The sequence below is a fragment of the Blennius ocellaris genome, assembly GCF_963422515.1.
Source record: "Blennius ocellaris genome assembly, chromosome: 13".
Taxonomy (NCBI): domain Eukaryota; kingdom Metazoa; phylum Chordata; class Actinopteri; order Blenniiformes; family Blenniidae; genus Blennius; species Blennius ocellaris.
Genome location: NC_137662.1, coordinates 4,911,899 through 4,926,563, shown reverse-complemented (window position 1 = coordinate 4,926,563; position 14,665 = coordinate 4,911,899). Strand labels below are relative to the sequence as shown.

At 38.4% G+C, this 14,665-nt stretch overlaps 1 long non-coding RNA gene across 1 annotated transcript in view; it reads left to right on the top strand.

The window, feature by feature from the left end:
- LOC308138812 overlaps window positions 1–14,665 on the top strand; it is a 74,219-nt gene that overhangs the window by 53,387 nt on the left and 6,167 nt on the right. The window contains exon 3 of the long non-coding RNA XR_013936891.1: window positions 7,252–7,322. This is a non-coding gene — a long non-coding RNA (uncharacterized lncRNA). The remainder of the gene's footprint in view (window positions 1–7,251; window positions 7,323–14,665) is intronic.

The window sequence follows — 14,665 nt, the reverse complement described above, 5'->3', positions numbered from 1 at the left end:
ACTTGTGCCACTTCTAAAGTAGTGAGGTATCGCTATTTTCACCATTACTGACGTCTGCTGTTCAGTTTTGGATCTCAGTGTCGTTCTGTGGCCTCTAATTTTACGTTTGTATAATAAAAAGACTTGAAACTATCTTCGATTTTGATACTTTTGTAAAGTCGCTGGATTGAATTCTTTTGTAGGTCTGTTTCCATCCAGGTTTGATATTGAGATATTTAGGAGACTATTGATGTTTTGTGGTATTTAAATTGGTGACTGTGACTTTTAAGTACTAAATACAGCAGTTAGAGAAAAAGTTAAACAGGTTTTTGATTTTTCCTTTCTTTCAAGATTACTGTTTTGAATGTGAATTGACTCGATTGTGGAGATAATTAGATACAGGCTTCCTCATTGTGTTCTTGTAATGGTAGTTATCATTTATCACTCTTGCATATTATATTATATTATATTTACAGTGAACTGAGAATATATCTTATACATATTCTTCTAGAAAAAAGCTTTGTTTTGGGTACTTTCAGATATGTAATCAAGCTTCATTTTAATTATCCATGTCTTTTATTTTATGCCTGTAACATTTATTATTTTTCTGAATTCTTAATAATTGATGAATTGTGTGAATATACTGTTTGTTTCCTCTTTTGGTGGACTCTTAAAAACTATCATGAGATGTGATTGTGTGTAGAAACGAGCTTGGAAAAATAAAAGGACTTATGTTTTCCTAATTATAGACTGCAGACATCAGTCCCGGTCATGGAGGTCAAATATTATAGACTTAGAATTATACTTGTCATACTAGGAACTTCCCCAACTTAACCAAACCTCAACAACTTCACCAAACTAATCCACCACAATTTGCTTTTTAAACCATAAATTATGTTTACTGAATGGTTTCCCTTTTATTTTAGTTCCAAATCTTGAGACACAGAATGCATTTTATTTATATTACACAATGGTTTTCCCTCACTTTCTCCCATGAGTGTGTTTCTACGAAGGTCCAAAGTTCAGAGCAGATAATGATGTTGAGCACTTCTGCATGCACAGAGTAAACACGTTCATTCGTCTATAAGTCTCTTTGTTTGCAGTGGATGTGGAGAAATGCAGTTCCCAGGAACTTCAGTCACTCCTGTGGTCGAGTCACAGCGACTCGCGGTGTCTCCACGCTCAGCTTCTGTTCTCGGAATCAGTTAAACTGTGACCCTGATCACAGGCCTGACGCTTAGTGTAAACATAGCGTACTGTAAGCTGCGCACTTACAGCTGAAAAGTGTTGATTTTGGGTTTTCCCTGTGCAGCGCCACCTCAGCTGCGCAGCGATATTAAGAATCTCACTTCCTTTTTGAAGCCGCTTTGTTTACAAGCCGACATGCTATTTTTACAGAGCCCTGCTCGCGAGCAGTCTCAGCCCTACCGTCAAAAAGGATGTGTCTTCAGCGCAGGTCTTGTTTGGAACAATGAACACTCTGGAGTTAGTTTGAAACACAGACATGCCAGTTACTATACAAGGGTACATAAAATAGTGAAACTGCATAACAGAGGGAAAGTTCTAATGCACTGCAAACATGTTGAAGCACTGCTAACTGTAAACACAAAGAGTAATTAATTAATTAAGAATGCTTAGATTTTACACCTTGATACTGTTTTGCCACTTTTGCAAACAAATATCTTTGTATTTTCATTGATCTTTACTCCTAAGTTATATGTGTCGTACAGTTTTCACATGCATTTCATTTGGACTGTACAAGATGTGAATCATTTTAGTCGGTTAACTAAATTATCAGCTATTCAAATTGAAAACATTGTAGAAGTTGATTTGTAAATCTGTGCGTGGGGTGCATTGGTGAACAGGACTAGATCACAAACTAACACGTTGCACAAACAATTTACTTTAAAAAAAAAAGTCATTTGAAAGCAAATTTTGTGGAAGTATTTGAATAATGGAGATGTTTGATATGAGCTAATTTAAACAGAATGATTGTATTTATCTGGTCATTGTCTTAAAATCGCCATATAGTTTGCACTTATTTGTGGTCACGAGATCCAATGGGAAGGCTTTGTATCAATTTCAAGAATATGCAAGTTCTACTTCCATCTCCTTATGGGACACTTTGTGTTGTATGTTGATGCACAAGCTTTGACCACATAACATCAGGCCTTCTGTCTGATTGTTTTACATTTTTCATACAAGAGTGGAAAAGGTTGATTTACCTTGTTTTATGTGGATGAGGTTGACATATTTGTCATGTGGTGACTGCCTTGCTGCTGGGTGGTTTGCAGTTGGCAGACGCGCATGCTGCAGGACGCGGTTCCACTCTGACGAACCAGGACGAACGCCCACCTTGGTGGTTTCTGGCTGACAGACAGATGCTGTTATTGTCTGCATCAGTTTTGCTCTTTTTTTTGTCACAAATTTTTGTTTTGCACCTAATCTTTCGTACATACATTCTGGGACCAGTGAAATATACAGCAGTCTGGATGTGAACTGGTCTAAAACTTGCCTCATACGCCCACCATTGACCCCAACCACCTCCGTCTGACTCAGGTACAAACCATAAAGACTTGATTACACGTTTGAGAGTTATGTGCCAAAACAGGTTTAACTGGCTGATGGTAATATAATGTTCCCAACAAAAATTGTGGACGAAAGGTTCTACAATTTCTTTTTTTTTTTTTTTTTTTAAGAATTTGCATCTCTGCAGACTGATCACCAGTATTGTGCAATAAAAGCAACAACACCACAAGTGGACAACACAAATATACTAATCTTAATATTTCACGCATCACATCCATTATTTACTGTGCAATTTCCCAGTCTGGTATGGTCTCAAGCAGACAGACAGGGGTGTCCCTCGACCCCCTGGGGGCTCTAGGCAAAACGGACTATGGGCCTTCCCGGCCCCAAAATAATGATGAATGAAGTCCAGGGCGACAGATCAGTAAAGAAATAATTAACATATAAGATAAGTATTGCAAACTTTACACACAATATCTAAATGCCAAAAAAACAAACACAACTGAAATGCATGATAAAAATGCAACCAAGCAAAAAAGCAACAAAAACAAAAACAAAAACAAGGAATTTAAGTGGAAAGTAAGAACTGTGACACCTTGATCTTATATCTAAACTATTTGAACTTTTAGTGCAATGTTTTTTTCTTAAAACTGCTGCTTGCAGGCCTTGGCTTCTGCAAATGCAGCCACAATATATTCCACATGGAAGGACCTCTGAACATCTGTCTCTATGGAAACCAGTGCTGGACCTGTGAGCCTCTCCTGGCACAACAACAAGACTTATGGCATACTGTGCAAGTAAAGCTGGACTACTTCTTAAAATAAAGCAGTTAAAATTGGTGCAAAGTAAGAATAAATATGTGCTCTAAGTTTGTCATACCACAGAAGTGTGTTGTTACTGTCAAATTTGAGTGATTCATATATACATACTTTATGAATGTGTTTAGAATAAAATGCCCTGAGAGATTTGCCCTCTTCATGTTTTCAGTGCGTTTGACAAGGACTGCCTGTTGATGCATGGGAGTAGTAGGGCCCCATTAGGGAGATTCCCAACGTGTCATTGACATGTGTCCAGGCGTTTCAACTTGTGTCGCTGATATCTGCCCTGCCGGGGGCTCCGTACTGCAAACTCGCCAGTGCCTACTCACAAAGGGTCCCGCATGGGGGATTTTCAATTTGCTGTCATTGCAGCATCTAATGCTGTTAAGGCATTTTGTCATTGAAATTGTCTCATGTCAGCCGTTCCTCTGGGCCCCCTTTAGCTCTGGGCCCTAGGCAATTGCCTGTGTTGCCTCCCCCGTTGCAGCACGTTGAGCAGGCCATGGAGGAAAAGTAGCACTCTTTGTATGTTAAGACTTAGTTTGTCTGATGAATTCTGTCTGTTTTTGTAATTTTTCAGATCCATTGCTTCAGATAGTTTGGATGATTAAAGAAGTTATAATAAAGTTTTTACTCAGTATCTTGGTATTTAGAATCCTAAGGTCATATTTGTAATATTAAAAGCATTAATTTAATGCAAAATATCTATTCAAACTGTTATTTTGCTCATCTTTGTGACCATTAGTCATTTTAGAAGAGATTTAGTGCTCAGAAATCAGATGGGTAAAAGTCTAACTTTAAAAGCATTGTGTGTAAACTTTTATGGATCTTTCTGAGATGATTTGTCTGGTTTCCTGTGGCTTTACGTCTATAAACAACAGATTACTTGTTTCTTGTTTCTACATGAGTCGTCCTTCAAGACCTGTAAATATAGGCGCTTCAGAGTCGACTGTTTGTGTCGTTCCGTTCTTGCAGGATTGAGTTAAGGTAAGAAGGAGGATTAGTTTGTTTCTTCTTCTTCTTTTTTTTTTAATAGACATGTTTCACGTGAAGGCTGCAGAAATGCAAAGACCTGATTAAAACTACTGTGATGTGCACATTGCTGACTGTAACCTCGGGGCTGAATTGTTGATTAATTACCTGACTGTCTGTAAACAACAGTGTGAGGGGGTGCATGCGATACGGAAGAAGGAAAAAAAAGCAAAAACTTGATATTCAAGTCTGGTTTCACTGCCTATTTTTCTGGATCAAAAAGCATGGATACAGAGAACAAACAGCATCTAATTGAGGATGGTGAAAACAGCTCCAAGTCGTATATTTAAAAAAAGTATCAAACATTGTCTGCACAGAGGTATTTTAACTTTTGTCTTCGTTATTCTAAAAGCAGTTTAAAAAGCTGCATCAGTGATTCATCAAGGTTACAATATTTTTACTATGAAGGCCAGAGGCAAAAATTAGGATGCATGCTCCAGACAAAGGAGGAAAAGGATATAAATAAAGATGTTATGCATTCAAATGAACCCTTAAAAAAAAAAAAAATAAAGCAATAAAAGATTAGATTAGTAGTTGACCACACACACACACACACACACACACACACACACACACACACACACACACACACACACACACACACACACACACACACACACACACACACACACACACACACACAAGCAGGCTTTATGTTTCCTCAAAACAACTGCCCACACATCAAGCCTCTTCGCATCAGTCTGCTCTGAGGAACGGCTTTTCAGTCTAACGTGTCAAACATGTGAAGAGTGAATGTGAAGTGGAGATTTGTGGATCCAGAAAAAAAGAAGTGCAGAATAATTACCATCAAATAACACTAATTTGTCACATTTGTACAGTATCTTCTTTTTTCTTTTTTTTCCAACTGTTTGTTTCCAGGGCTTGAGGATTTCTCTAAAGCGCCGTGCACAGATACTCTGTGGTCAGTATTCAAAGAAAAGGGAGTTGGTGCAAATCCAGGGACTTTCTAGGAATTATTTGGTCACTAGATTTTTTGAGTCACTCTGATGAGCCTTCCAGCGCCATTTGCATGTTTTAATCAAACGTATGTTGACCATCGCCCCCATCGACCCCTGTTCAAGCATCATAAAATGTCTTTAAGCAAGAAACTTGACTCAAAGTTTCTCCAGGTGGAGGTCGAATGCCTTTCATGGCAGCCGTCACATAAAACACAGGAAACTCGATCTGCTTGCCAATTTGTGGAAATGATGAATCATGACACTCCTGCTTTCAACTTCTGTTATTGCATCTTTACCTTGGAAGTTTTTTGCTGCTTCTAGGAAATCAATACCTTTTGGTTAACAATTGACCTTTGATCAAACATTTTAGGGCAGAATTTGTATACATTTAAGAAGTGCCTTATGACGATTTAATGAGGGAATGCAACAAAGAAATATAGTGTGAAGTGCGTTGATACTGTTGAAAGTAGGGAAGCACCGATCCAGGATTTTTCACTTCTAATCCGATCCCGATACCCGAATTTGGATATCTGGCAATACCGATACTATTCCAATACCAGAGCTCTGTTTGCTTTATTATTATCATTATTATTGTTGTTGTTGATTTTATATGAGGCTGTAATAAATGTCTCTCTACAGTAAAGTATGAAATGGACAAATGTATGCATGTATTCTGTCAAAAGACAACTTGATGTTAGTATCAGGTCAGAAAAGGAACCAGTACAAACAATTTTTGTTCCATTTGGACAATGTGGAGGTCTGTGTGACGTCATCATCCCATAATAAACTAGTTCTATCTCTAAAAGCTCAGAATTGCTTCGTTAATCCCCGGAGAAATTCTTTAGCAACACAGCACCAACAGAATGTTTCCAGCTCTAATGCAGCACAAACGATTGGGACTATTTTCAAGGAGTTTAGCGTGGAGTAATACGCAGCTTTGCCGAGGTGTGAATCGCCTGCCAACGCAGAGGAACAAGCTGTTCTCCTCGGTGAGCTGGCATTTTAAAACGGTGAGCGTCCGCCTCGCTGTACAACGCTTTTACAAACATTCACGTCGGTACTTTGCCGTGTTTTGAGCATAAAGTCTGTCCAAAGAGCGAGTCAGAGCACAACGGTGCTAGTTCCTTAGCATGCTATGCTGACTGAAAACTGTGGAAAGGATTTCCTAACTCATTACTCCACGTCTCAATGAGACCCACCTCCGTTCAGGAAATCCATTGCACATTTTGCAGCGAGCAGAGCAGTGGCAGGGAAACACTGACGATGCTGCATGGATCAGAAATCTCTGCAGGTTGGTTCAGAAATGTCCAATCCGTGAATTGTGTTCATATCAGAACCGATGCCGATACTGGATCGGATCGGCCCCATCCCTAGCTGAAAGTAGACAAGACATTTACTGGGTCAAGTGGCAGTAGTATATCATACTGCACCCAAAACAAATCGAAAGAACAAAAGATGAGCAATATGTTGAGTTTTAGGCTTGAATGTCTCTGCACACCAAATAATCTTTTAAAAGTAGAACATGCAGAAGATTTTTGTGTGGGGTCGAAGTAAGTTTGATATCAAAGTATGCTCCCGGAATTATAGGTGCCTATTTCTATTTTCAAATGAGACTAAATCGTAATCAATCGGTTTCATGGCAGGGAGATGACAGCTTCTAGAGACCTGGCCAGCAGCGACTCGGACACGTTCGCTGCAGCTCAAATATGAAGTTATTGTGGCTTTGTAGCACATGAAGTAATTGTAAAGATGAAACCTTTAAAAACTATTGTTTAGGTGCATACATGATAACAGTGCTGAATTCTTGTGATGGATTGATGCACTAAAATAGTGTGGATAGAATCGCAACGTCCTTATAATAAGAATGCACTAAATGTATTGTTGAGATCAATTCCTAAATGTCTTAAATCTGTATTTTCTCTTTATCTTTTCAGAGTTGAGGCGCTGGCTTGAGTTCCACCACGTTCAGCCATCAGTAGAGATGCCGCTCAGTTAAACTCATCTGGTAAGTGTCTAACACAATCAACTCCCATACAGTACACATAATCATGTTTATCTGATAATACTTACAAGGTGTCTTAGTAGGTAATATCAAATACATCACATGCCTATTATTTAAACCAAACTATTACAGAACTAAATGTGCTAATTATCTAGATTGATACATGCGTAGTTAGATTAATTGGTGCCTGTATAGTTAAACATTAAAAACACACTTTGAAATGTATGAATTTTGAATGTAATTTTTGAGCTTACCTGCTCTTATCTCTTTATACACAGTTGCAGGTTGCATCCCAATTTATTCATGAAGGGCAGCTGGTGAAAAGAATGTGTCAAGTGTACGTTGCATTGACTTGATGCCACAGAACCCTGTAAATAAATAAAAAGGAGGAAGAGACAAATAGATTGCACAGCTTTGTCTCATCTGGACATATTGCAGTCAAATTATAGTTTCAATTCGTCTGATGGAAAGTGGGAAACTTGATTTTGACCTTAAATCGCAAAAGGTGTTAGATAATCTATTATTTCAGAGTGTAATAAGTGCACCAACAAATTATTTTTCCTTATGTAGATTGCAAAGAAAAATGCAGCTCCATATCTGTTACAAATCCAGTGTATGTGTGCCTTTGAAGAACACATTTATTATGTGGATACATTCTTGTGTGTACGTCTTTAAGCGAAATTACAGTATGACCGAGTGTTCGTGCAAGTTTTATCCGAGCACTGAGACACTTGCAGTCGCTGAATTTTTCACACAAATTTATAAAAGCCTAATTATATACAACAAATGCTGAAGGGCATAGAAATGTACAGAAATAAACATAAATGCACAAAGGAGAAAAACAAACAAACCACAGCCTGAGAAGCCTTGTTACTCTCCTCCAGTGTGTGTCATCTCAGCTGCGTTTGTGCAGCAGCAATTGAGATTAATTAACTAAAGTGAAGTTCATCCATTCATCAGACACAATGATCAATATATGTCATGACATCAAATCCTCTCTGGCTGCTCAGGATAGCCCGTGGAAACCAAGTGAGTCATAGGAACTTCCACATTCCTTTTTCTACCAAATTATTAATTGTATACATTGATAATTAAATACATGATTTAACCGTTATGTTCTGCACCTTTTCTTCCTTCCATTCAGTGCACCTGCTTCATACACTAAACACTTGTTTAAAAACTCCAACGTTGTTGTTTTTAAACACTTATTTAAAAACTCCAACGTTGCTGTATGACATCGTTTACTTTCAAAGGTAAAAGTTTAGGAGATGCCAGGTTGCAGTACAAATACCAGATCATGTTTTTTTTAATACTTCACTGAAAAGTGAAAATGAAATCCAGACGGGAAATGTTTGTATGTGACAATAACTGCTGCATAACTCTTTCCACGCTGAATCCACAATCCTCCCATCAGAGGGCTTTGTATTGATTTCAGCTCAAATCAGTTAACCAACTATAACATAAACCTGACTGACTTAGAGTTTAGTGGCTTTTTTTATTAACCACTAAACTCATGTGGTTGCCCCCCTTAACAGATTTATACGCCCACAGCATGACTAATGCAAACGTACGGGCACAAACTCACTGAGCAGAAATGCGGCGGAGGTTAATTTCCCCACTAACAAGAAGTAAAAGAGCCTTTATTCTCTGACTTGTTTTGGCAGCTGTGTGTGTGCATGTGTGTACGCAGAAAGAACACATCGCAGATGTCCCGACTGAGATTCGGCACCGCGGATTTTATCTGCACGTCAATCCTTCCAGTCAGCAGCTCCTTCTTCCCAGTGCAACCAAAAGGGAAGAAAAACAAAAAGAGAACTCACTAGAGAAAAGCAGATGGCAAAGATTAGATAGAGAGGGACTCTTCGCCAAGATTCACTTGGCAAAATACAAAACTAGAGAGGTACAATGCTTAAGTATCCAGCTGTGAAGTAACTAATTTCAGTCAGTCAAACTTTGTTTGTATGGCACTTTTCATGCAGGTTGGTACAACTCACAGTGCTTTAGTATGGAAGGGCAAAACAAAGAACAGTTTGTACGAGATAAACGGGAAAGGAAAACTTATTTAAAGGGGAAATTTAAGAACTATTTGAAATATAGAAAGGAGTTTAAAAAGAACAACTTTAAGGCATAGATCAGAGGTGTCAAACATGTGGCTCTGAGGACAAAACTGGCCTGCGAGAAGCTCCAATGTGGCGAAACCACCAATAGAAATGTAAAAAAAAATAAAATAAAAAATGTAAACGTTTTAAAAGTAACAGACACAACACAACACTGAGCCACAACCCGAGATCTCAGGGATGGTGCCATCATATTGCAACGGCCATAGGAGACGTTTTTTAGACATTTCACTGTATTTCATACCATAAAGTATCATTAAAATTGGATTTATGTTGAAGATGCAGCAATTTTCAGTATCAATTGCTTGATATTTGTGAATATATAGACATTTTCATCACATATGCTCTGCACCACAACAAATGGAAACTTTAAAGAATAAATTGAAAGTTTATTTTTTCAAACGCGTTTTGCACAGTTTTAAAACGGCGGCTCGCTAAGGAGAACAAGAAGGCGATTCACACCGCATGGAACTAGTTTATTATGAGATGATGACGTCACTCAGACCCCCACATTGTCCAAAGTGAAGAAAATAGTTTGTACTGCTTCCTTTTTTGGAACTTATACTAACCTCAAGTTGTCTTTTGAGAGAATACATGCATACAGTCCTACATTTCATACTTCACTGTAGAGAGGAGTTTCATTACTGCCCTCGGGAGTAGGTTTATTAATATTGGTTTAATTAATACGGCAAACTACGCACACATTCTGCGGAAAAAATTAGATTAAAACAAAATAGAAGACTGTCTTAAGGACGACTTATCATCCACACCCGTCCCTTCCTCTCACCTTTGATCTGCAGCCAGCACAGACGGCTGCTGTTAAGTACCTTTAAACCTGCTTAGCGCTGATGCAGGTTTCCACTTCATCAACAGGGACAGCAAAACAAAACATCCACTCATCTATCAAAGCGCTCCGTCTCCTCTCACCAGTAATGAATAGATGGATTGAGTGGAGAAATCCCATGGCAGGACCCCTGATCTTTAACCGGGAAGCCATTTGTACCGTCGCTCACTATTGCTCAGAGCGTCTCAGACAAACAACATGAACATTCCAGTAAATTCAGTTGGTGGAATTATAATCAGCACGAGTATTTAATGTTGTACATTGAATCTTGTATACGAGAAAAAATGGACATTGCAGGAAATATCTTTATTAGTTCAATTTTACATTCCTGGTTAAAGAAGTATATCTTCCTCATTGCTTTAAATCTTTCCCCATAGTGTGTTTTATTAATTTGTTAATTTTCGTAAAATACACACGCTGCAGCTCCTTTTTTTATTCAATTCATCAGTGTCAGGAAAAATCCTGGGTAAAATGAATTCAATACTTCACATCCTTACACCAGAAGCTCCGATTTTTTGTGCTAGTGTGATATCAAGCTGCTGTCGTTTCTTCACAACGTGTTTTTGGCTCCATAAATGCAGTTTTTAAAATGAAATGTGACACTTTGGCAAAGCAAATGGCTTCAGGTCTCAACATCATCACATATCTGTGGTCTCATCTCTGGGTTTGCATTGAGGAAAGAAAGTTTGCTGTTATTTTAACTGGACGCTGTTGTGATGCATTTTGTTTGGCCTGAAGGCAAAGGGAAGTTCATCATACTAAAAAGATTTGACTCCGACCGCTTGCGACATAATTGAATCAAACACAGCAGAGTTATGCAGACCAGAGTGGGTTGAAATGTTACATATCCACAAAGGAACATCTCCCCCTTTTGTAAGATCAACTTGGGTGAAGTTATTTTGTTTTTTACTATGGCGCGTAGTTTTTTTGCATTTTTGTTTCAGAAACATTTTGTGTTTACACGGCAACATTTTGAAAATGATGCAAGTTTTTTACAGAAGTGACTGAAATGCTGAAACTGATGGAGTTATTAGCATGTTGGGCAACGAGTTGGCACTATAGGTTGTTCTTGTAATAAAACCACACACAGGTAGAGAACAATACACTATAAATATTGTCAATAGCACTCGTACGGCCAGACGACCGTGGATCGTTATTCCATGTGACCATCAACTATAAAACTACCAAGTCCCAGGAGAATCTGGACTGGGAGGCCTGACACTGGAGGGAATGTTGATATTAGAGCTGAAGCAGTGTTTCAGAAATGTTTCCACGGAGACAGAGTCATAGTGGTTTCAAAAAGCTGTTTTAAATAAAATTGTTTTTTCAGGACCCCCGAGTCCAGTGGTCGGGGAAAACAGACCCCAAAACATTACAAAAGTTGCGCGTTTTCTCTTGAAAATGTAATTTGGAGCATTTATGCAACACATATTGGCCAAAGTTACATATGAGAGCTTATAGCTGTCAACAATTTACAAAACAAACCCCAGCATTTTTTTATATTATCTTTATAGTAGTATTGTCTTTACGTTTTGATGTGTATTGATCATCAGTTCATTAAACACTCAGTCAGTTCTCCATCCATACCCAAATCATTTGTCACGTTATCATAATGTACAGCAACACTTTCCTCCACTCTGTGATCTTTCAAAACTATTTTCTAAATCCTCCCCCCCCCGTATACTTTCTTGTCTGAGGACTGAATAAAGGTTAAACTCGACCGCAGTAGCAGGTCTGAACAGAAAAGAGACACTGTTGTTGAACATCTAAACACAATCAGTTGAAAGCATCGTGTCATTTTTTTTCAGCAAATGTGTTTAAAGCAGCCCCAAGACGGCTGAATGCAGATCCACTTTATCAAACAGCAAGACAAAGCACCGAGTCATCCATCAGACTGGCTAATCTGGTCCTGCCCCATCAGTGAATTATTCATCCTTGTTATATGTCTTTGTCCTGAGAGAAAGAGATCAGTGGAATGAATGGGCATCCCTGTTTAGTCCCCCCTTTTTTCATGCACTTGTTTACTTTTGCCGAGGAGCCGAGCGACATGTCGCTGTGAGCGTGTGCAGTTTTGCGCTTTGGGGCCTTTGAACTAGCGATGGAGTGTTGTTTTTGAAAGTTTTCACATCCTGATAGTCGTCGAACAGAAACGCTGTTGTTGACAGTAATATTGAAGACTACCCACAGAAGTCGACAGAAAAACACATTTCAGGAAGCTGCTGGTGGTGGAATCGAAACATCTCCAGTCTGAAACTAAGTGCTACTCCACTTAAAAAGGGCAACTGACTCATTCATCTCCGAGGCTCTCATCTGAGTGATTAACAGCGCCGCCACCGAAAGCTGAGAAATACCCAGCCGTCCGGCCTGTAGTGGGTGTAATGGACACTTTGTGAGAGATGTGCGTGTTACAAATGGAACTTAAGACTGCAATTTATCTTCTCACTCCTCTTACAATGTCTTTAATCACAGCGTTCACCTCTGGTGCTCTGGGAGGGCGAAAGACATTCATCCTCCTGTGAAGAGCCTGTTAATGTACAACTGGAGAGATTTGTTATGGTGATGATGGTTGTGGACTGTATTCCTGTGAATCTTGTGCCAGAGGTGACAAAACTGCATTTAAAAAAAAATCTTATTGTGTTCTGTTATACCTTAAAAAACAATAGGTTTGTCATTCAAGTTGAGGTGGAAATCAGAGCATTCTCTACTTTGGTACGTTTATTACCTCAATGACTTTTGTAGTACTTGGACTAAGAAATAAACTTTAATCTCCTTTAAAGGTTAATACTTGCACTAAAAAAAAAAGAAAAAGAAAAGGAAAGTGGTATTAGTGGTACTGTTGTTTCAATTTAAATGAATGAGCGAAAGGGCAGAAAGAAGGTCGCTAAACAAAAGATTTCTAAAACATTTCTGAAAATCTGAATTCTTTTTAAAGTGTTTTAAAACACTTGACATTCATGTGTTCAAGGAAATTCCAAAACTCAAAGAACGCAAAAGAATCGAGCTCGAACTTGTCATTCCAGTTCCTATCCACGACTCATACACACAATACGACTGTTTAATCAAAGATAACATTCACCAACTTGTCACAGGGTTTCTCAGTAATAACGAAAAGCTGCCAGATACAATCTGTGTAACCTTTGTGCATTTGCTCCAGGAGCCGTGGCCTCTTGTCATTGTCACAAGGTTGTATTTCTGGTTGATGTATCACGAATGTATCACCATTTGCTATGTCAGCACTCGCAATAACACAGTACATTTTGCAAAATGCTGACGTAAGCTAAACTCCAATTATCTATCTGTCCAAATTATTTTCATGCTCCACATGTCAACTTATCTGGCCAATCTAATGAAGCTCTTCTGCCCAAGGTTGTGTATTTTCACTATATTATTATTGTTATTTCAGAAGCCAAAAAACAAAAACACACATCACAGACATAGAAAAATATAACCAAACCCGACTGAGTCGGTTTCTTCCCATATTCATCTGATTTCACATCTGGAGGGCTGTTACACTTATTTAATTAATCTTGGTCCATATGAGCTGGGCGGCACACAGGCTGATCAAATAAAGGGACATGTCTGATATGCTTTGTGTTTAAGACAAATTGTACAAAGTAGTTACAGTAGTTCTTTGAGGTCAGTCAGAGATTGATCTGGAGCTCCTGTTACCGAGTGCTGGACTAGTTTGAGTATCTGTTGATTTATGTTGTGCCTTGAGTGATGTAAAAATATGTTTTATTTAAAGGAGAAACTTGTTTATCTCATGATTTAAATTAAACCACAGAACTCTGAATATGGAGCAGAATTAGAGCACCAACACATTCCCCATTCATGACCGTTTGAAGAAACATGTTTGTCATCTCAGGGAACACAAATTGCCGCTGGAAATGTTACTCAAACAAGTATTTTTTGTTGTTGTTGCTGTTTTCTTGCACCGTTAATAAGTGAACAAGATAAATCACCACAATTTGTTTGGGCCAGTATCTGTGGCTACTTCTGTTTGTGTTGTGATGAATCTGTGAAATCGATGCATCTTAAACCTAAAAGTATAAAAACAAATGACAAAAGAGTTGAAACATTTGTTTTCAAGACCCATTTTCCTCTCAATTAATTCAACAGGTTTTCTTTGCACATCCAGGAACAATAGAATTGTATTTTTCCTATTTCTGGTGCAATAAATAGTGACATAATGAAAAAACTGAATACATTTCAGGAATACAGTGCAAAAATAGTAATCCAGCATCAATTGAGTGCTTCACATTTTTAACAATAATCTTCTGGAATAAAGATCAAGGGACCTTTTGATACTTAAAACGGACAAATCGAGAACATGTGTTTCATCAAGAGTCACAGGTCTTGGCTGTGCTCCAACCAGAATATCTGCC